Raw genomic sequence first — 25,000 nt, forward strand, 5'->3', positions numbered from 1 at the left:
GAAAGGAAGCGTTCCGATGGTTAGGCGATCCGTTTGCTGCCAACACCCGTTAAAAGGAGGACTGGGCATGCCGTGGTTGATGATGCGCAGACACGCGCTGAGACTGCGACATCTCCGGCTCTACGTAGACAGCGGTGAACAGGTGTGGTCACCGTTTGTGCGGCGCGCTTTCCCGCAGCTCGTCTCCATGACCGAACTGCAGTCATGGATCAAGAAGAGGCCGAGGAAGGGCGAATGGCACCGCGAGTGTCGCGCTGCTCTTCGGCAACTCCAACAACCCGGGTCAACCTTGAGCGACTGCATCACAACTAACGCATTCTATAGTGGATTAGTGGAGGGAAGGTACGACGACGATCTCGGGGCGAACCTGGGCGTCGACGAGGAATACCTGACCCGCCTGTTTAAGACGACCTTCGGGCCGGGACCTATGGACAACTTCCAGAGATCCCTGGCCTGGCAGTGCTATCGAGAAGCACTACCCGTTCGGGATAAGCTCTACAGGCATGGCTCGAGAAACACGGGGCCGACCTGTCCGAGATGCCGGCAGAGCGACGAAACCGTTCTGCACGCACTCGTACAGTGTCCCACCATTTCCGAGCTGTGGGCTTACGTCGAACAACTGCTATCGCGTGTGGGACGAGTCGGTCTATCAGCCGAGTCTATCGTGAATATTGTCGCGCCTCCTTCCTTTAAACGGGAAGGAAGAGCTATTTTCATCGTACTTGTGGCTATGGCGAAAGAATGTGTATGGTGGACGCGTCTGAAAGGTCTAGAGACAAAGACTTTCCTCTCTGGGCAATCTCTCATCAACTTCTTCAAGTATCACCTGAAGAGGAAGTTGAGAGTAGAAAGGGAAGTCTTGTCTAGTGAATGCTTCAAAAAAAGATGGGTGAATGTACCAAGGATGGCACGTGTGAACGACGGAGCCATCTTGAGCATAACCCTATGAACAAGAAAAAAAAAAAAATAAAACAAAAAGGCAAAAGAGAGTCACTTACTGTTATAGTTTATTCAATGAGAATATTGACCAAGGTTACCGTGGTCTTTTCCGTGGGCTTTTCCTTCCACGGCTAAACCTAAACTGTCCTCCCCTCTTTTTACACGAGAACATTACTGTGTGATACACGATCCCTATTGATCGGCCTTTCCTTTTCTTTTTTTTCGATCCCTTTTGATCGAACTGCCCCTTTTTCCCTTCCTACGATCCCTTTTGATCGACACCACCAATTTTTTTTTTTTTTTTTTTTTTTTGTCCTTCCTTCCCCCTCCCAAAAAGAAAAGCTCTACATTGTATTTGTCCCATCTTCGTTGAGCCCTGTGTGGCTAATAAAAGAAATGTATCTGTATGTTTGTCTATCTGCCTGTCTGACTACTTCTGTACATATCCTTTTCTTTCATTCTTTTATTTATTTCAGTCATTTGACTGCATTTATGCTGGAGCGCCGCCTTTAGTAAAAAAAAAACTGACCCTAGGACTTATTTTTTGGAAGTCTAGTACTTATTCTATCGGTAACTTTACCGCTAGCTTACGGGGACATAAGCACACCAACATCAGTTGTCACGCGATGGTGGGGGACAAGCACACACACACACACACACACACACGCACATACACACATATACGCAGGCTTCTTTCACTTTCTATCTACCAAATCCACTCACAAAGCGTTGGTCGGCCCGAGGCTATAGTAGAAGACACTTACTTAAGGTGCCATCTAGTGGAACTGAAGTCGGAACTATGTGGTTGGGAAGCAAGCTTCTTACCACACAGCCACGCCTGCACCTATCCACACAGCCAGGCCTGCGCCTATACACACGCGCGCACACACACACACACACACACACACACACATACACACACACACTCACACACATATACAGGGCGCGGTGAATAAACTGACGTGTAAATTACGCAAAAATGTAAACACTGACATCACATTTTAAGAGATTAATTTACCAAAATTACATTAAAATATCTTGAAATACTAAAGAGTAAATTTATTCAATAAAATCGCCATTGGCCTAACCGCGGCCTCCATACGATATCAGAACCCCCTGCAACCCTTCTGGATGGTCTCCTTGTTTTAGTTGATAAACGCTGCCATAATCTTTGCCTTCAGTTCATCTTTGGTGTCACAAGGAGTTTTATTGGTCTCTCGCTCAACTGTAACCCAAATATGAAGGGGGTTGCAATCTGGGAAGTTAAGTGGCCAGATGTTAGGAGTGATGTGGTCGCAGAAGTTGTCTGACGGCCATGAATGGATTCTCCTGCTTGTGTGGCATGGTGCAGAGTCCTATTACCAGACATAGGGGCTTCCAGCAACCACCTTCTTGATCCAGAGCCGCACTACCTCCTCCAGGCACTTTATGTAGGCCTCCGTGTTGAGTCTGAAGCCATGTAGGAAGATGAATGGAGGCATAACGTCGGCATCGTTAGTGATCACTCCAAACACAATGATATTGACTGGATGTTTGAATTTGATCACTCTCGGTACGTGCACTGTCCTCAGATTGACACCCAAACACACTGAAATGTTCGTATTGGAGCTACTGGCGCGAATGCCAAGCAGTACAGCATGTCGTTTCGAAATCTATGGCAGAGTGAATTGCGTCATGGTAATGTTTTTCTGACAGACGGTGCTCAAGTGACCCTACCATACTGTCCAGTCGATAAAATCAAAAACAAAGAATATGCATGCGGAAAATTAAAATTACAGAATGGCGACAATTTTCCGATCGCAGCCTCTGTGTGTGTGTGTGTGTGTGTGTGTGTGTGTGTGTGTGTGTGTGTGTGTATGTATGTTATAATTTAGAAGAAACAGTAAAAAACTGTCCTCTATTTATATCGAGGTCTCATTCTTTTGTTGTTACTTATTATTATTATTATTATTATTATTATTATTATTATTATTATTATTATTATTATTATCATCGTCATCATCATTATTATTATTATTATTATTATTATTATTATTATTATTATTATTATTATTATTATTATTATTACTATTATTATTAGTAGTAGTAGTATATATGTATGCATACATAACGTATGCATGTATGGATGCATACATCTGGGCGCATATATACCTACGCTTGGTGTAAGCATGACCGAGTGGTTAAAAAGTTCTCTCCAAAACCATGAGGTCGAAATTTCCATCTCAGTATGAAGCATCTTGGGAAAATGTGATCAGCCATAGCTTCAGATCGACCCATACCCTCAGAAGGAAACGAGGTTAACGGAAACTATATTGTTTGCACCTGTATATGAAAGGGCCAGCCTTGTCATTCAGTATTTCGACTCAGTTCTGCCTGGAGGTCATTTTAATGCTAGGGATTTTCGCAGAATAGTCTGTCGCTTAACACTATAATTGGACGGACAGGTAATTCCGTTGATCGATTAACTGGAATTGCCATCGCCGAAAACGACGAAGGATCCATTTAGCTAATTTTTTAAAATTTTACATATGCGTGCGCTCGCGCGAGCATGTATATGCGTGTGTATGTATATGTGTGTGTGTGTGCGTATATATATATATGTGTGTGTGTGCGTATATATATATATGTGTGTATATATATATATATATATATATATATATATATATATATATATATATATATATATATGTATATGTCTGCTTGTGAAAGTGCGTTTATATTTGTATATGTGTGTGTGTTATTTATGCGTATATGTGTATGTGTGGGTGTGTGTGTTTGTGTTTGTGTTTGTGTGTCTGCAAGTATGTTTATATGTGTATCTGTATCTGCATTTCGTTTTATAAACGCATTCTCGAAATATACTATTGAATATAAAAAATTTAAAAAAAGCAAGAAAGACAAACAGACAAACAAACAAACGAATAAACACAGAAAAAAAAATAGGGGATGGCACAGCATGAAAATCTGCAGACTGCCTAGTGACAGATGTTGCCGTAATCAAGCGTACAAGCGAACAAGCCCCTTACTCAGCACTCCTAAAATGTTATTATCAACTCCCTCCCCTTACTCTTCTTTCAACGCCTGTTTCACTTCATCTTAACAACCGCCCCTACATCACCCCTTCCAATCTATAATTTTTATCTTATTTCATATCCTTATCCTGCATCGTGGAATTACTCACCCCCCCCCATCTCTCTCTCTCTCTGTGATTTTATTCTCTCTCTCTCTCCCTTTCGTTTTCTTTCTTTCTTATATTCTCGTTAACACTTTCTCCATTCTCACTCTATCTTATTCTGTCCCTTTCATTTTTGTTCCTTTCCCCTTTCTTCCTTTCGATGCTTGTTTCTTTCTTATTTTCTCGTTAACACTTTCCCTTTTCTGTTTCTCTCTCTTCCCCGCTCTCTTTATCTCTCTCCTCTCTCTCTCTCTCTCTCTCTCTCTCTCTCTCTCTTTCTAGCTTCTGTATGTTATCTGTTCATCTTAATCTTCACGTTATTATACTCTTCCTGAAAGGCGGTGAAGTGCCAGAAACTGTGGAGCGCCAAACAAAAGTCAAGTGTCTTGCAGTATTTCAATTACATCATGTTTTTTGTCTCCGGGTTCGAATACTGCCGAAGTTGACTTCTGCTTTTATTTATCCATCTGTAATGATGTAAATAATTGCTTCAAAATGATGACTTTTTGTAATCTATTACAATCGATAACAGAATTCCAACAATGATCTATTCGATTATTTAAAACAGTTGACTCCACTCACTAGCAAATTCTTCGTATTCCAGAAAGAGAAATCTCTGGCAGAAGAAAATTCAATTTTTTTTAGATAACCTTAATTGATTCAGTTACAATTAAGTATGGACAGAAAGGAATGAACGAGCAAGTCTTGCTGATAATCAGGTACAAACAGATCGCCAAACTAGAATGTTGCTACTGTATTCTCCATCCACGTGTGTAATAAAGTGAACAAGATTCACGTAATCATTCATTCCATGCACACGTAGAATGCGCATATATATGTGTGGCGAGAAGCTTGCGTTCCAAACACATGGTTCCAGGTTCAGTGCCACTGGGTGACACCTAGGGTAAGTGTTTTCTGATATAGCCTCGGGCCGACCAAAGCCTTGTGATTAGATTTAGTGAACGGAAACTGAAAGAAGCCCGTCATATATATGTATATATATATATATATGTGTGTGTGCACGTGTGTGTGTGCGCGTGTGTGTGTGTGTGTGTGCATTTGTGTCTGTGTTTGTCCCCGCTCCCCCATCACCGCTTGATGGTGTGGTGTGTTGGTGTGTTTGGGTCCCCGTAACTTATAGGTTCAGCAAAAGAGACTCATAAAATAAGTATTAGGTTTACAAAGAAAAAGTCCTGGTGTCGATTTGTTCGACTAAAAACTCTTTAAGGTGGTGCAGTCAAACGATTGAAACAAATAAAAGAATAAAAGAATACACACACATACATATATGTTTGTATATATATTTATATATGTATATAGTATAATATGTATGTGTATATATATCGCAACGCCATCACACCACACCACGCTGCACCATACCACACAACACATCACATCACAACACACCGCCACGCACACACCAGCACTGACCAATTCTCATCCCCACATTTTCACACCTACACATGCACACATGCACACGTCTAGATCACCAGCACTCTCTTACACACGCGCACCTTCGTTTTGGGATCACTACTACTTTGTTATCTCCCCTTCTTAGCTCTCTTGTGTCCGGCATTCGCCATGATAGATCGCTAACCACTGCACACATTTTTTCTCTCCTTGTTTTTCTCCTTGCTTCTTTCTGTGTTCCTTTCTGTGGAAGAGCGTAGGCTCGAAACGTTAAAGACATTTTCAATTCCCGAGCGTTATACTAATACATCTGTTTGTTTTCTACACCACCTGTCTTCGTCTGTTGTTTTTTATGAATTCTCCCTATATATATATATATATATATATATACACACAATATGTATGTACACACACACACACACACACACACACACACACACACACACATATATATATTCGTCACTAAAGTGACTAGCATCAGTCTTGCTAGAAACAACTCAATACCCACAGTCACTTTAGTGACGTGTATATTTCTGCCCTTAGGTTGCAAAATTGCGAATTAGCCACCCATATTATTTATCGATGTAATCGATTAGTCCTCTCCCCCAAAATATCAGTCCTTGTGCCTTTAATAGAAAGGATTATCATTTTTATTATCTCTCCCTTCCTTTCGTTCTCTCTCTAAGTGAAAATTGACTGTTCTGGGATAGTGTGACTGAGAGTGAGAGCGAGTGAGTGTGTGTGAGAGATGAGTTGCGACTAATGTAAGTTATCCGACGATGGCACCCTATGACTCCAACAGGAGTCGAGGGCTCAAGGAGGAAGCCATCTAATATAGTCACATATGATATTGTTATTACACAGATAAAGTTTTCAAAATGGCTGTATGCCAAACACGCTCAGGATATTGTTATTTTTCTGCTTAATATTGTGTAAAAAGCTCTGTCCGAAAAGTTATCACAATAAGCAGCTGCTCCGGATGAATGAGAAATATGACTTTAGCTCTTCCATTAAAATCTTAACGATAATGTTATTGGGAAAGGCATAAATGTCACAACTCACGTTTCTTCCATGATGTAGCCCATAAGGCTAATCTTTCATTGACAAAAAGTTCCCAGAGCACAAAAGGTCAAACAATTGCCTCTATTAATCACGCCAGTGATATATTAGAATAAGGCGTGTCAAACCATTTATATGGCTGTGTATTTCGTTAACAGTATTTCTGTCACACTATGATGGATGTCGTCACGTCCTGTTCGACGAAAATGCCAGGAGTTCAATTCGTTCAGGACTTTACATTTTTTTTCTTTCTTTTTATTTTCCACCATCTCCAGCACCTCTTAATGTTGGAGTTTACTGCTTGTCAATTTCTACACTCTGTCCCACTCCTCATCGTGTCCCGGTGGTAAATATTGCATGACGACTGGCGATGATTTTGATGCTAACAGACAACGTATGTTGTTTGCGCATCCTAGCGAGAAAAGACGGCTGAATCAGGTAATCACTGAAGAAGCAGCTAGTTATTCGGTTTCATTTCTGATCAGCTGCTGCTGCTGCTACTACTACTACTACTACTACTACTACTACTACTACTACTACTACTACTACTACTACTACTACTACTACATATTACGGGATAGACAATAGGTTCAGATCACTAGAAATACGGCGCAATTTGAAGCAAACCAAGTTCTGATGCAGCCGACACATTCGCAGAGAAATGTGGAAGAAATAACAGTATTGATGTAAATATTAATAATCTATTGGCTGAACCGTTCAAAATGCTGAACTATGAAATTATCTTGATAATTCCTGTCGTAAGAGGTCCACACGGACTGGTACATTAACCGTAGGAGTAAAGCATATACAAAACAATGCAGGATGCACTCAACTTTACTCCTTAGAAGCATATAACACATATTGGATTTTAAGACGTTTTACTGACTACATTCTATAGATATTAGTGTCCAATGGTGCGGACAATTTTCACAAAGTATACTTTACATTTAGTCCTTAAACACATAAAGCCTACGAAATGTCTATGTGGTATTGTAATGTCACGAAAAGTTTGTAAATACTGCTGCATGCAATATTGTATATATTCATAATTATATATAACTGCAAATACTTCTGCAGGCAATCAAACCTTGTCCATACCGAGGTTCACTGGTGTTTGTTCTTCCTAATCTATTATACTATTCTGCATGCTTTTATGTATATTTATCGTTTTACTAGTTTCAGTCATCAGACAGCAGCCCTGCTGGGGCACGGCCTTGAAGAATATTTCAGTTAAATGAATTGACCCCCACTACTTATTTTTAAAGCCTGGTGCTTATTCTATCAGTCCCTCTTGTATTAAATAGTGTATAAATCGTTTTTGTTTTGACTGAAAAACTGGAGCCTATGCACTTATTTAAGCAACATGGCCACTAGCTTTGATCCAGCTTTTAGGTTTGGAAGAGCTGTAAACTGAACAGTATTTAAAATGGGTATGAATCAATGCATTTATAAACATTTTAAACAACATAGCTCAGGGTTTGATAGCTGTAGAATGCAAGTTATTGATCAGGTTGCAGGTAATGACGAAGGCACTAAGCAACTGCTTCTGGAGAAAGAAAATGTTTGGATTTGAGTGCTATGTAGTATTAATTCCCAAGGTATGAATGAATGACAGAACTTTAGGTTTTGCAAACTGCACGGATGACATTTATTATTTTTTTTACTGTGAATTTCAAAAAGAAAATGCAGTGGACCCCTAAGATTAAAAAAATTGTATGGCTTGGTGGTGAGGGAGGGTAGAATACCATATATGATATGTTTTGTTAAGATCTTGTTCCTTTCCATATTAAAAAAAATCCCAAACTATCACATAGACGGTAGTTTTTTTCTAATAGATAGTGTTTGCAATAGACTAATAAAAGCGGTGAGAGCAAAGGAGAATAAAGTCAAGAAGAAGCACATGATAATACTTCTCATTAGTAATTCCATTGACAATATTAATTTGAATACAGTAATTATAAGATCGTTTGCCGGTCGGTGTTACGTGCACAAATATATGTATTAGCTATAAACTTATTCGTAATATAGGTGAAAGAGCAATGATGCTCAACCGGTGTCCATATGGTCCTTGGGTGGTTCATATAAGATATTTTTGTTAAGATTTATGTAAGATAAATTGGTAATACTTCTACAGTACACAAAATTTTTGAACAAATTTTTTAATACAATTCTTAATAATATTTAATTAAAAAATCATAGTAGAATTCTTTAAATATTGAATGGCTGTGAGGACCCATCCGAATAAGATAGGAATTAAAGGGGGCCTTAGATTAAAAAAAAATGGTTGAGAAACCCTGTGATAGAGTGTTAAGCTAAAGCGGTTTTAGTATAAATGTAGAAAAGAACGAGAATGTTCTGAAATGAATAAAAGTAGCTATGCTCTCAAAAAGAATATCCTTTCAATAAAGATTACGCAACAAAGGAAAAATGAAAGTAAAAAGACCAATAGGATGCCTGTAGAGAAACAGAGCTGATGAATAATATATAATCAGGATCAAAGTTTCTAATTCTCTGGATAAACCTCTTCTCAAGTGATACCAATTTACTTTGCGTTTGTTACTGTTGTGATTTGCAGCCATTTCCTCCCGCTGTTGCTGCAGCTGATGCTAATACTGTACTAGATGCAGTGTTGGCAGCATGGGTTTTCAATTTCATTTCTTTCCTGAACAAAGCGCATAGAATAACCCCGACTGGTTGGTGCAAAAGCATGTCTAACCGCTGAACATACTCGTCTCCGCTCTCTCTCCTTCTCTCTCTCTCTCTCCTTTTCTCTCTCTCTCTCTCTCTCTCTCTCTCTCTCTCTATCTATCTATCTATTTGTATGTCTGTCTATTTGTCTGTCTGTGTGTCCGTCTGTCTGTCTGCCTCAGTATGTGTGTCTGATTATCTATCTATCTATCTATCTATCTATCTATCTATCTATCTATCTATCTATCTATCTATCTATCTATCTATCTATCTATTTGTCTGTCTAGCTATCTCTCAACATATGTGTGCGTGTGTGTACGCGTGCACGTGTCTGAGTGTGAGTGTGTGATAATACATATATGCTATACATTGCCAGTTGACAGTGTATAGTGTATATATGTTAAGTACAATGCATAGATGGCTGTTTTAATGTAATACTACTTCAATTGCATACACCAGATTTTTATACAGCCCAACGGCTATTCGTATTATTAGTGAATGTATCATTCACTGCTTCTTATATGATAAATGAATGATCTCATCTAAGCATATGATTGCCAGTACATATCATTGACAAGGCCCAAGAAGGCTGAAAAGTATCTAGTGTTCTCGCGAACTTTTCTCTCTGTCCGATATATATACATATATGTATATGTGTGTGTGTATAGATACACACATACATACATGCATACATACATATAAACATGGGGAGACAGCTAGGCGCAGGAGTGGGTGTGTAGTAAGAAGCTTGCTTCCCAACTACATGGTTCCGCTGCGTGGAACCTTGGACAAGTGTCTTCTGCTATAGCCTCGGGCCAACTAAAGCCTTGCGAGTGGATTCGGCTGACGGAAAATAGAAGAAGCCCGTTGTCTGCTGGGTTCGGCTGCGCTACATCAATAAGGAGCAAACACCCTGAAACTAGTCTATAGATGCCAGACCAGCAAGGGGAAGCGGCTGGCCTCCTCTGTTCGAAGGTTTAAATGGACACATGTTCGTGTGTCACATAGCTAGCTAGAGGTGATGGCCTCTTGGAGCTAATCAACGGCAGCATTCGTCCTATTTTTTGGACTGCCATGTTGGCTTGGCGATAACTATTAATATATATATATATATATATATATATATATATATATATATATATATATATATATATATATATATATATATGTATATGCATGTATGTATTTGTGTGTCTAAGTTTGTCACCCTACCATCGCTTGAAATCCGATGCTGATGTGCTTACGTCCCCGTAATCTAGCAGTTCAGCAAGAGAACCGATAGAATAAGTACTAGGCTTACAACGAATAAGTCCTGTGGTTGATTTGTTCGACTACAGATGGTGCTCCAGCATGGCCGCAGTCAAATGACTGAAACAAATAAAAGAATAAAAGAATAAACGAATACGTATATATGCGTATATGTATACACACAAACATACACACACATACACGCCCCCCCCCCACACACAAAGGTGCAGGCGTGGCTGTCTGGCAAGACGTTTGCTTCCCAACCACATGGTTCAGGGTTCAGTCTCACTACGTGGCACCTTGGGGAAGTGTCTTCAACTATATCTCCTAGTCGGTCAAAGCCTTATGAGTGGATTTGGCAGACAGAAACTGAAAGAAGCATATCGTACATGTGTGTGTTAGAGAGAGAGAGAGAGAGAGAGAGTGTGTGTGTGTGTGTGTGTGTGTGTGTGTGTGTGTGTGTGTGTGTGTGTGTGTGTTTATGTCTGTGTTTGTTCCCCACCATCTCTTAACAACCAATGGTGGTTTGTTTACATTCCCGTAATTTAGAGGTTCGGAAAAAGTAACCGACAGAACAAGTTTCAGGCTTTTAAAAAAATTACTGGAGTTGATTCATTTGACTAAAGATTCCTGAAGGCGGTGTCTGAGCATGATTGCAGTCTAATGATTGAAACAAATAAATTGCAACAGATACGGTCACGTGCACCTGCTTATATGTGTAGGTATGTTTTTTTAATTTTTATCTTGAGTGCTTAACTCATGGTGAAGTCATACAGACTCACATATCTTAATCATTTGAAACCTGGCGAGGCCCGAATATCTCTACTTCCGATAAACACCGGATTTCTTCAAGTGGAAGCGCCAGAGAATACAAAGGTAGACAGAAGAGAGAAAGGAATATTTGTCCTCTGCACTGGATTGACGCTTCATTCATCGATCACGTGATTCTGAAAGAATAAAAAAAAAATGTCCTCTCAGCACCAAGCGTAGGAACAACAAATACTGCATGGAATTCTCTCTATCTATCTATCTATCTATCTATCTATCTATCTATCTATCTATCTATCTATCTATCTATCTACCCGTCTGTCTGCCTGTATGTCTGTCTGTGTATCTATCGCTTTATGTATCTCTCCATGTATATATACACACACACACATACACGCACACACACACACACACACACACACACACACATGTATGTATGCACGTATATCTATATCTATGTATATATATGTATATAAATATGTAACATATATATATATGTGTATGTCTGTTTGTGTGTGTGTATTCATTTATGCACGCATATGTATATATATGCATATATATATATATATATATATATATATATATATATATATATATATATATATATACAATCAAAAATATATACGATAAGACACGTACACATACAAGTAGATAGAGAAATAGAGAGATAGGAAGATAGGAAGGAAGAAATAAAGAAAGAAAGAAAGAAAGAAAGAAAGAAAGATAGAAAGAAAGAAATACACGTAATATATTTACGTCAAGGGGGCTGTTCATTTGAAAATTTGAAGCCATTTTGTGAATAATTACTCTCTTTGTTTCAGTATTTAGAAAAAAAAAATATCCCTTTTCTAACATTTATAAACTACACGTCTTTTCTCCTTTTAACGTTGCATTATATTTTGGCATGTACGGTATTTCACGGCACAAAACAGCCTTCAGGTCTGGTATTTAAGGCATGTTAGAATTCGTGGGTGATTTCTTCCAGTGTTCAAGTATGCAATTACAAGCGAGCATTGTATTTGCGTATACAAATCATTGATAGTTTTACCCACATTGTTCTTCTATCCGTCTATATCTATCTATCTATGTATGTATGTATGTATCTATCTATCTATCTATCTATCTATCTATCTATCTATCTATCTATCTATCTATCTATCTATCTGTCTGTCTGTCTATCTGTTTATCTATCTATCGATATGTATATATGTATGTGTATGTATGTGTGCGTGTATCATTTATTCATTTATTTCTATAAACATTTATATGTATGTACGCATATAAATGTATACATGTATATGTATAGATATATACATACATATACATACATATATATATATATATATACGTATATATATATATATATATGTATGTATATATATGCATATATGTGTGTACATATATATGCATATGTTTGTATGTGTCAATGTATATATGTATATAAATGTAGGCATGTAAGTACGTATGTACACTAAAAAAATACTTATAGGCACGAAAAAGAGAGTGGAAATTTGAAGTAGAAAAATAATAAAAAAATGACAGTAATAATTTCATTCAACCAATCCGTCATTCCATCGTTCTATCATTTCATCATTCCTTCCCCCTTTCCCCCTCCCAAAAAGAAAAGCTCTACATTGTATTTGTCCCATCTTCGTTGAGCCCTGTGTGGCTAATAAAAGAAATGTATCATTTCATCATTCCAATACTAGGGAATTTTTCTCGAAATTTATCGTAATTAAAAGAGCCGCTAGGTTAGACAACAACTATTAAATACTAGAAAAAATATGGGAAGGAGAAAAATTATGGGGGACAGGTGGGTTTCGAGAGAATTACGATAAACGTTGTCCTCTTTCTTTCTTTCCTTCTTTCTTTCTTTCTTTATTTCATTCTTTCTTTCTTTATTTCTTTCTCCCTCCCTCTCCCTCTCTGTTATAAAAATCTGTATTTATGTGTATGTATGTATGTCTCTTTCTCTCTCTCTCTCCGTCTCTCTCTCTCTCTCTCTCTCTCTCTCTATATATATATATATATATATATATATAGAGAGAGAGAGAGAGAGAGATAGATAGATATATAGATAGATAAATAAATACATACATATATACATACATATATGCATACATAGATTCATATATGCATACTCATACATGTATATATATGCATATATATATATATATATATATATATATATATATATATATATATATATATGTATGTATGTATGTATGTATGTATGCAAATATACATAGTTTCATCAATACATACGTGCACACAAACAAATAAGTAGAATATATATGCATATATACACATATATATAATATATGTATGTATATATATATATATATATATATATATATATATATATGTATATGTACATATATATATATGTATATATATATATATGCATGTACATATATATGTACATATATGTATGTATATGCATATATACATATATATATATATATATATATATATATATATATATATATATATATATATATATATATATATATATATACATATAAACATATGCATATACATATATATTAATTTATGTATATGTATATATATATATATATATATGTGTGCGTGTGTGTGTTTGTATGTGTGTGTGTGTGTGTGTGTGTGTGTGTGCATACATAGATACATGCATTCACATAAGAACACATACTTTCATATATAAGTACATACGCATATACATACATGCATGTATATAATTTATATAATTATTTTCTTACAATTGTCGGAATACATTTCATTTCTAATCTAATAAGTAAACTGATTTCGTTTCAGGTTTTTATCTCACTGGAATTGATCGTCAGAAATTTATTTTTCTGCCAATCTGAAGTCAAGTTATTTTGGAATTGAGGATGGGAAAAAAAATGCATTCGAAAATAAAATATGTGTGCACGTACGTTCGTTGCTGCAAAAATATGCCAACACACACACGTGCGCGCTTTGAGTTACATATGCTCACACACATATTGTTTTCCTTCTGCGTAAATCAAAGATGAAACAGAGATGTTTACGAAAACTAAACAAAAGAAATACAATTATATGGAATAATTACATGAAAATCTAAAAGATCTGAAAATGTAAGTGATAGTAAGATATCAGACCCCCACAAAATACTACTACTACTACTACTACTACTACTACCACCAATGTCACTACTACTACTGCTGCTACTACTACTACTACTACTACTACTACTACTACTACTACTACTACTAATAATAATAATAATAATAATAATAATAATAATAATGATAATAATAATAATAATAATAATAATAACAATAATAATAATAATAATGATATTAATGATGATAATAATAACAATAATAATAATAATAATAATAATAATAATAATAATAACAATAATAGTAATAATAAAATTAAAGGAAAAACTGTGCTTAGATGATTTGGCGGCGAAGTAAGAAAAAAAGGTAAGAAAAAGGAAAAAAATATTTGAAAGTTGATTAAAGGAAGTCGATTCGTTGTCTTGTCTGTCTGTTGAGAAGAGAAGTAGGTGAATAGTGGGGACGGGTTCGGTGGGGGTGTTTGAGTCGGTATTGCTGATGACAATAATGTGATTTGTGTGTTGGCGTGTTTAAGGTACGGTACTGTTGATAGTGAGAGCATGTGTGCATGAGCAGGTCGCAATAATTTTTAATGAAACGTACGCATAGATACATGCGCACGCACGCGCATGCATGCATTCGCACGTACGCATGCACACGAACGCGTGCGAACATAGACATATAGACACACGCATATTCACACACACACACACACACACACATGTACTTGTGCATACTTGCATATATTGACATATGCGAATGTATGTGTGTGCATGTGTGTGTGTGTGTGTGTAAATGTACATACATACATAATATATATACATATATAAATATATATAGATATATATATGCAATAAAATTAACTCAAGGACTTCTTTCTTTCCTCCTTTATTTCTTTCTTTCTTTCTTTTTTTCTTTTTTTCTTTCTTTCTTCCTTTCTTTCTTTCTTTCTTTCTTTCTTTGTTCATCAGCGATGTAGTTTTTGAAGACGTTGATATTTTGGGTGGAGAAAAAAAAATGAAAGAAAAAGAAAACAGAAAAAGAAAATCTAAATACACGTTAATAAATTGATGACAGATTCTTGGGGAGAGAAGTTTTGAGAAATATCTTTAGATCTGTGGCAATAGACGTGAGAGAAGGGAGAGGTGTTGAGAATGAGAAAAAGAGAAAGAGGCAGTAAGAATAAAGAGCGTGGAGAAAGAGAGAGAGGGGGGAAGAAAGAGAAAGGAAACGAAAGAACGAGAGTGGGAAGAGAGAGAGAGAGAGAGAGAGAGAGAGAGAGAGAGAGAGAGAGAGAGAGAGAGAGCGGGTGGGCGGGAGAAGTGGAGGGAAAGAGAATGTATAGAATTTTATTCGTAGAGTAGGTGGGTGTAATTTTATGAAAGGCAGACTTCAAACATGATTCAAAATATCTTGGGAATGTCCGTATTTCTTATTAGCCCTAGTGAAAGGACCTACACACTAATATTCACGAACGACAAAACGCTTATTACAGGAAAATAACACTCCTCCTCCTTTTTCTTTATCATCACACCTTGTCATCAGCGTAACTCTTAATACGAACCAGTGAGGAAGCTCTTACATGGCCGCTCTACCACCGCCACCGCCACCACCACCACCATTAACACCACCACTACTGATGCCATAGAAGGGACGAGAGTGAACAACCTCGTCAGACCGAGCGCATGATACTGAATAGCTTCGCTCGGTGATCATTCACCCGAATCACTGAGCAGATATCGTACATTGTGGCAGTCCACTCGCGCAAGACAGGACCGAAACCGGCCACCCTGAGAACATTTTGTGTTAGTCCATTGACTATAGGCGTCAACCTCTTTGCTAACAACTTGGGCAAAATTCTGAAATCTGCGTTGAACAGAGATGTAGGCCAAAATTATCAATGTGAGACCCCTTGTTTGGGGTCTCTCTCAGCATCACTGCCACTCTTCTACACATCGATTGCGGTAAATTTTTACCAAGAGTTCTCCAAATATACAAAAATAAAGCTCGTAGGGCAGACCATCCAAACAAGACGCTTTCCTACTTGTACAATGATCCATCATATCCCGTATCTCAGTGGTCTTTTCGCAACATTTCTTTTCGTAAAATATCTTTTCGCAACAATCCGCATATCTAGCCAGGAGTTGCGGCAGGTCACCGAGACAAGGCACTGAAATCCATCCTGCATTTCAGGTCACCATTAGTCCCGAACAGTCAAGGAAAGTGCTACTTGAAAACCAGCACCCATCAACTTGGGTCGAGTAAAATGTGGCCATTTTGGTTCGGTCAAGATCGAATTGTGGCTTTGTTACCCCGTTGTACTTTCACCACTCCAGCCAATCGAACAGTTATCGTCCACTCGTGCCTTAGAGCAAGTACCTTAGTTCTAACAACAGAGCTGATTTTTTTTAAATATAAAAAAAAATCTTGTTTACTCTTCTTCATTCTGAAGTGTTTTGGCCTTTGTGGTGGAGGTGGTGGGGTGGTTAAGAATAAAAGGCAATTCTACAGGAATTTGGAATTAAAATTTTTCCATATAAAACAGCAAACATTTTATGCTTGAATTGTCTTCTCTGATTTTATATTGCTAACAGACATAACTACTTCAAAGAAAGAATTATTACCAACGTGAGATGCATATATAAATGGACACATATTGCATCTTTACATGCATGCCACTCACAGAGAAGACTTTTTTAAATATTTTTTAGAAAACATCCATTTTAAAAGAAAATACGTATATGTCATAATCATAATCGTTCCGCATGATTTCTTTTCAATTCACCACGTTTCAGTGAGTGTGCCATCATCTCACCAGTTATTTTGCTGATCAATTCCAAAAGGTTTGGAATTCTAAAGATTGATTATTAGCAGCGTGTTGACATCTGTTATTTCTATATGTTGTAATTGAATTGTAGTCAACATAGCACTAAGAACCTTATGCAATAATCCATCAATCTCGAGGTTTTGGCTTTTAAGTCACCGTATCTTAAGTTCAACAATCTCCGGGGCATTATATTTTGTCAAACTTACAGTATTTTCTGACTGTATGAAACTTTGTTCCATCTGTTAGTCATGTAGAATATTCCTCATCCATCATGCAATTAATATTCCAAAACATCATGAGGTGGTGTTTGTTCCAAATAAACGTGCTAGTCAACCGTTTTCAATTGTTTCCTGACCAACAGCGCGTCTTTCAATGAAACCAAATTAGTTTTAGCATACAGGAAATGGCACCATGGCAAATAATGGAATGTTGCAGACACTTCATTACAAATTGAGCTTTTGTGTTTCGCATCTCTGAAACAGGCATACATACACACTCGCAAGCAAATATGCACGCACACGCAAATACACGCACGAACACACACACACATTTAATTTACTTGTTGAATATGTTTCATGGATCAGTCGCTTCACTGAAATATCAGATTGTTTCCCTGTCATATACAGTAAAAAATACGAGATAAAACATTTGTTTTTTTACTTTCAACCTTAATGTATATCAGTATCTTGAATACCACATTTCGACACCATTTCAAAGGGGATACCTAAAAGGTATTCGAAATGATTAAGATATTTCCAATAACTATACAATCTCAAATACGGATATGGGGGCACGTGGCTTAATGGTTAGGGGTGTTAGATTTATGATAGTAAGATTGTGGTTTCGATTCCTGATTTTACAAGCCATGAGCATATAAGTCGTGGACTGGTTGGGGGACTTGCCTTCAACCTTAGCGGGTACGTGATATTTAAAAGCTACAGAAATGGCGAAGCATCCGGTGTTTATCATCCGGCTGTCCATGTTTCTGAGGTGTTTTAAACCCAGTGGTTTGAGAGTATATACTCCACCACGCTATTCTAACCACCGGAAAATGCACAAAGCATATACGTTAAGTATATGATGTTAATAATTTATATATATGTGTGTGTGTGTGTGTGTGTGTGTGTGTGTGTTTGAATAAGCGTGCTTGGACTTCCGTCGGTGATGAGTTCCAAGACATGCAACTTAACTCGACAGACGACGTGACAAGAAAAAAACATTTCCAAAACCTTATTAGTTTACCTCTATTAGCTTATATCTATTATAATAATTGATTTCTTTATCAGCTTCAGTAATTTAAAAAAAAAAATTTTTGTCTCCTTTTTATTTTCTTAATTTTTATGCTTTTAAATACGTTCGCTGTGGCCGTTGAAAAGTCGAATAAATCGACTGAAGTTGAGTCTATTTTTTCCCCCATTAATTTCTTTAAAAAAAAAAAAACTCGTAAAGTCGAATGCAAAATGTGACTCGAAACGATTTAAGTTGAAGTACGTTGGTACCGGGTTCTTAGAATTCCTTATTTGCCCTGCTACGACAAAATGGAATTATAAAGAGTGTGTGTATGTGTATGAGAATGTGTCTGTACTTGCGTGTGTGCGTGTGTGTGGGCGCGGGCGTGTGTATAGTAACTAGAAGTGTATGTGTGCGTGTGTATGGCATCTAGAGGCACATGTTAATTCGTCTTAATGTGGTTATTATTTACTGAGAGCGCTCTGCAAATATTTAGAAATTTATTGAAACTATTAACAACGTCTGTTTGAAATATATAAACGGGGAGAATAAATCTTGAAGATATCAGTATAAACAAAATGTGCATATATTTAACTCACATTAAAATAAATGTGCCCTTTTAAAGCCTAGCCAGACTCATGGGCCCGGTTTCCCGGTTTCAATAGCGTATGTGTTACCAGCTGGACGGGACGCCAGTCCATCGCAGCGTTACTCATTTTTGCCAGCTGAGTGGACTGGAGCAACGTGAAATGGAGTGTTTTGCTCAAGAACACAACGCGTCGCCCGACCCAGGAATCGAAACCACAATCTTACGATCATGATGCTGAAACCCTAACCACTAAGCCACGCGCCTCCACTTAACTCATATTAGACTTCTGTAAGTACTTGCGGTTTCAACTGGAATGAGGTAGATTGCTGTCAAACTTCACTATAAATGGTACACTGCGCAGTGTTTTATTTTAAAGTGATAAGTACATACAAAGCGAAGCGAGCACGTTTATTTATAACCAGAAAAAAACCCATCTCATCAATGTAGTAAAAATTGCTCGTGAGCTATATTAGGAAGATAGATTAATAAAAATAAGCTTAACATCCCTAAAATCGATTAATGTGGTAACTAAACACATTGGAATGTTAGAAGGTACATCTTAATTAATTTAATCGAAACATTTACTTAGTGAGAGTGTTCTTATAAGAAATTAGTTGGGACTATTAGCAGAAAATCAATAAACGGAATGAATGAATTTTATATATACCCATATAAAGAACGTTACGTATATTGGCATAATTACGAAAATGTGCCCTCACCCAACTTTGTTTTCGCATAACTTTCTGAAATATGGGTATTTTTTAATGAAATTTTCTACAAATACGCTTCACATAATGGCGATTATATCAGAATTTTCCAAGAATAAAAAAAGGGTCGCAACGGATATTTCACGCATATCAACTTTGATTCCTTATGTTTTGATGATGTAGATTATAATTATATTGAAGAAAAAAATTACTTTTGATGACTATTCTATCGTTTCCCTTTTGCAATTTATTAAATGAATATTTTTTTTTAATAAAATGAAATTTTCCCGAGATACCGGTATAATTTTTGAAGACAAAAATCATGAAAGATGAATTTACTGGTATGGCTGTTCGATAAGCTATTGGCCTAGAAAAATATCAGTTTTTAAAAGATATTCATTTAACAAATTCCAGAAGGGAAAGTGCAGAATATTTTCCGTAAGTAATTTTTCTTCAATATAAATGTGAAAGTTATGATGAAACAAAGTCGCGGCGTGTGAATTATCTGAAACTTCTCTCACTCGCCTCCGAACATTTTCTCTTCGTAATAAATTCCGATATAATCGAAATCTACTTCATCTGAAACATACTTTTAGAAAATTCCTTTAAAAATATCCTTTTTCCCAAAAGTTATGAGGCAACAAAGTCATCGTAATTATACTTTACGGTAGCTTCTCGATTTATTGAATGCTTCTACGACTACACAGATCTTCACGGCCTTCTATAGACTATTCCAACAATCGGTATTTTGTTTAAAATTCATTATCTTTAGAATCATTGCATTTTAATGATTGGTGATATTAGTACATCACCGTAACTCAGTATTAATTTCAAAGTCTAAACTGTTTTATCGACCTTGGGGCGTTTATGGTAAAAACAACTTTCGTAAGATTTAAAAGTTGAAAAAAAGTAAATAAATAAAGGGACCTAATTAAATGCAGCCACACGTTTTGTCGTTTTGACCAACGCTCAAATGTTTCTTTTAATCTGTAATCCTAATAATAATTGTGACATGTATTCACACATATTCTTTGGTTAAGAGAAGACAGTTAATCTGACAGACACTTTATTTCATCGACCTATAAAAAGTGAAGCCCCCAAAACTCGACTTAGGCAGGTTTTATAATAATAATAATAATAATAATAATAATAATAATAATAATAATAATAATAATAATAATAATAATAATAATAATAATAATGAGTTACTAATTGATCCATCATGTCCGTTTGATTCCAGGATTGTAAAGAAAGAAGATGAAAAACTAAAAAAATACAATGACTTAAATTCGGAAATTGTAAGAATTGGAATAAGAAAGTTATGCCTATAATATTTGATGCATTAGGAAATGTGAGTAAGGATATAGACAAATTGTTGTAGGGGATTAGAACAGAATGTCTTATAGAGCTTCTGTGGAGGCGCAATGGCCCAGTGGTTAGGGCATCGGACTCGCGGTTATAGGATCGCGGTTTCGATTTCCAGACCGGCATTGTGAGTGTTTATTGAGCGAATACACCTAAAGCTCCACGAGGCTCTGGCAGGGGATGGTGGCGAACCCTGCTGTACTCTTTCACCACAACTTTTTCTCACTCTTACTTCCTGTTTCTGTTGTGCCTGTAATTCAAAGGGTCAGCCTTGTCACACTGTGTCACGCTGAATATCCCCGAGAACTACGTTAAGGGTACACGTGTCTGTGGAGTGCTCAGCCACTTGCGCGTTAATTTCACGAGCAGGCTGTTCCATTGATCGGATCAATTGGAACCCTCGACGTCGTAAGCGACGGAGTGCCAACAACAATAGAGCTTCTATAGAAAGTTTGCGTCTTAGAGAAAGGAAAAGTTATCAGGAGGGTTTTTAAATACTTGAAAGACTACTGAAAACTTGTGGATATATGAGGTTATAGGGAGTAACCTGCCACTCACATAAATTCTACAAGGAATAACAGTCAAATCACAAAGAACAATAATAATAATGATACATGGCTTCTGATCTTAACTGATTAGATGTGCTATCATGTACATGTTTTATGCTCGTGTAAAAGATAGGCTACAGCAAATATTCTGCTCAATACCTCAGATTTGTTTGTCATTTGCTTGACGTTAACCAGTTGAACATGTTCCTAAGTGACTGACGATATGTACATTTCCGATCACGATCAGGCGTAGTGGGAGGGAATCATAGCCATGTGTTGGGAGGGATTCTTTGGGGTTTGAATAATTCTCCTCAGGAGACATGGGTGTTTCATTCATCAGCCTTAATAACTCTTATTCGGGCCTTTTGAGCGGGATTGTCTACTCAGCCTGAAGAAAAGTCTAACTGGGGCCCCCACCTGCAAGGAAATGCACTGTTTATCTTGATATGAGATCGCCATATCGTACACATATAGTTGTGATGCATGTGTCTGATGTGCCCTTATCAGATGGGTATATTGGGCTTCGTATATTTGTACTCCAGTGTCAATTTGATGACATGCGCTGCTCTCTCACTCAATAATAATAATGATGATGTTGATGATGATGAGGATGAAGATGCTGATGACGATGATGATGATGATGATGGTGGTGGTGGTGGTGGTGGTGGTGACGACAACGACGGCGACGACGACGATGATGATTTCTTTATTAACATCTAAGGGCTTATAAAGAAACTGAATACGATAGAGAACGATACTGTGCTATACAACGTGGGGTTACATAAAAGCGTGCAAACAGTAAAGCAGCAAAACAAAAACATTCAAGCAAGAAAAAATTCTTCAAAATTGTTGGAGAGACTCTCAAGGGCTGCTCGTGAAATCCCCACAAAGCCATTAATAGCCTAATTACGAGGGCAGCGGTCCTCCCCCAGCTCTCCCAATCCTCCTTCCTCAACCAACAAGTGCTTGCTCAAGGCAGGCCCGTTGACCAGGACCATATTTGCCGTCCTCATCTACATTTCAACAAATTTGATGAACGGTAGCACTTCCCTACCCATCGCTACTTACGTTTCAACTGAAACTTGAAAAAGTCGATGAAGATCTGGCCAAGGTGGAATGTGCCTGTCTTCACCTCTATCGGTCTGGTCCACCAGACAAATAATGACTATCTGGCCTTCCCGGCCAAAGATAGGTGGCGGAACGATCTACACATGGGGCTCAGTTGATAGCCAGTTCCGTTCTACATGCGACAGTTGGTGCTTGATATAACTTAACGAATTATCAATGCTTCAACTCTGGTATAACTTAACGAATCAACAATGCTTGAACATCATGCGTCGTTGACGATTGTCACTGTTATGCACGCTTAACCAGTCTCTATATGCATGGCATATCGAGAGAGACGCGTTCAGCTTCCAGTAACCGAGTCACAGCCTACGTGGACTATTTAGGCAGATTGTACAGATCACAAAAGTGTGGTCTGCGTAGCCGACGAATTTAAAACGTGGACAGCTTATGCAATCTTTAACCACTGCCCCATACAATACTCTATCTAGATACGATCTGGATGACCCGATACAGTTTGTTCCCGTCCATGTTGGCACATTCGGATTCGGGAGAATCCAGTCGGTATATGTCAGATAGTTGGTAATAATGATAGTGATGGTCATAACATTAATTAAATATTATTATTATTATTATTATTATTATTGTTGTTGTTGTTGTTGTTGTTGTTGTTGTTGTTGTTGTTGTTGTTGTTGTTGTTGTTGTTGTTGTTATTATTACTATTATTATTATTATGTTTGACTTTTGCTTTGTATTTGTACAATTTGACTCCAAGTCTCACCCATAGACCTCGACAGACAACAAGTTAGAAGTTCAAGCTGGTGTTATGCCTAGGGTGTCACATATTTGGTTTTGCACATAGTATATTGTTCTAGAGAACACTTAAGGGAACACGAAAATTATAAGTTTGTTTTAAAATTTGAGATTACATAGACAGTGCTTTACGTAGGATATGGGCAGTTACCATGAGCACAATCTTTTGAATTTCTGCCATTTTGGGGTTTCCTAATATCTGAGCTAGGTAGGAATCAGCCTCTTTTGCTATCATTCCTAGGACAAAAGGGGCTGATTCCTATTATTATTATTATTATTATTATTATTATTATTATTATTATTATTATTATTATTATTATTATTATCATTATTCAGTAGTTTTATTTTTATAACGTGCTTTCACTTCACTACCGAGCGCAGCTCTGTGCGCCTTGGGTATGTGCTGTGGTTTGCTGTGGTGCTCTTATGTTTACTGTATTGAAAGTGTTTTGCGTAGAATGTGCGCAGTACCCAGTAGTGCAATTTTCTGTATGTTATATATATTTGTAAGTCCTGCTATTTTTGTTATGTATTTGTCTGAATATTTTTTTATTATACCTAAGGCACCTACTATGATAGGAATTGTTTCTGTTTTTAGATTCCACATTCGAGTTATCTCTATTTCCAGGTCTTTGTATTTTGAAAGTTTTTCCATTTCTTTTAGAGAAACGTTGTCATCTGCTGGTATTGATACATCAATTAGAAAGCATTTTTTTTCTTCATGATCTTTGACAACTATATCTGGTCTATTTGCCTTAATTTCTCTATCTGTGTGTATTGGCATATCCCAGAGTATGGTTACTTTCTCGTTTTCTGTGACCTTTTCTGGCGTGTGTTTATACCATCTTTTTTCTGTTGTTATTCCATAATGTTGGCATAGCTTCCAGTGTATATAGGTCCCAGCTCTGTCGTGTCTGTGAATATATTCCTTCTTAGCCAGGACTGGGCAGCCAGAGATAATATGATTTATTGTTTCTTGTCGATCTCCACATATTCTACAGTTACTTGTTATATTTCTTTTCATTATGTGTTTTTGGTAATTTCTGGTGGGGAGGCTTTGGTCTTGTGCAGCAATTAAAAATCCTTCAGTCTCTGCTTTGAGTCCTGAGCTTCTCAGCCATTGCTGGGATTTTTCTCTGTCTATTTCTTTCGCATTTAGTTTAGCCCAGTATTTACCATGTAGGGGCTTTTCTTGCCATCGTTTTATCATGGTCCGTTACTGTTCTAGTTTTAGTTTGGATTTCATTTGTTTTATAGCTTTTGTTGTTTCTTCTTCTTCTTCTTCGTATTTGTTAGGTAGATTGATTTCTTGTTTGTATTTGTCAGCTTCCTTAAATACTGAAAACAGTTTTTTGTTTTGCTCGTGTTTTGTGGCTATTTGTATTAGTTTCCCTTGCTTCTGGAGTAGGTATTTTTGCAGTCCTATGGTGGTTATTTTATAATAGTTTTCTAGCTGTATAAGACCCCTGCCACCTTCTGTGCGTTG

The sequence above is a fragment of the Octopus bimaculoides genome, chromosome 11, assembly GCF_046866305.1.
Source record: "Octopus bimaculoides isolate indiv1 chromosome 11, ASM4686630v1, whole genome shotgun sequence".
NCBI classification, from domain to species: domain Eukaryota; kingdom Metazoa; phylum Mollusca; class Cephalopoda; order Octopoda; family Octopodidae; genus Octopus; species Octopus bimaculoides.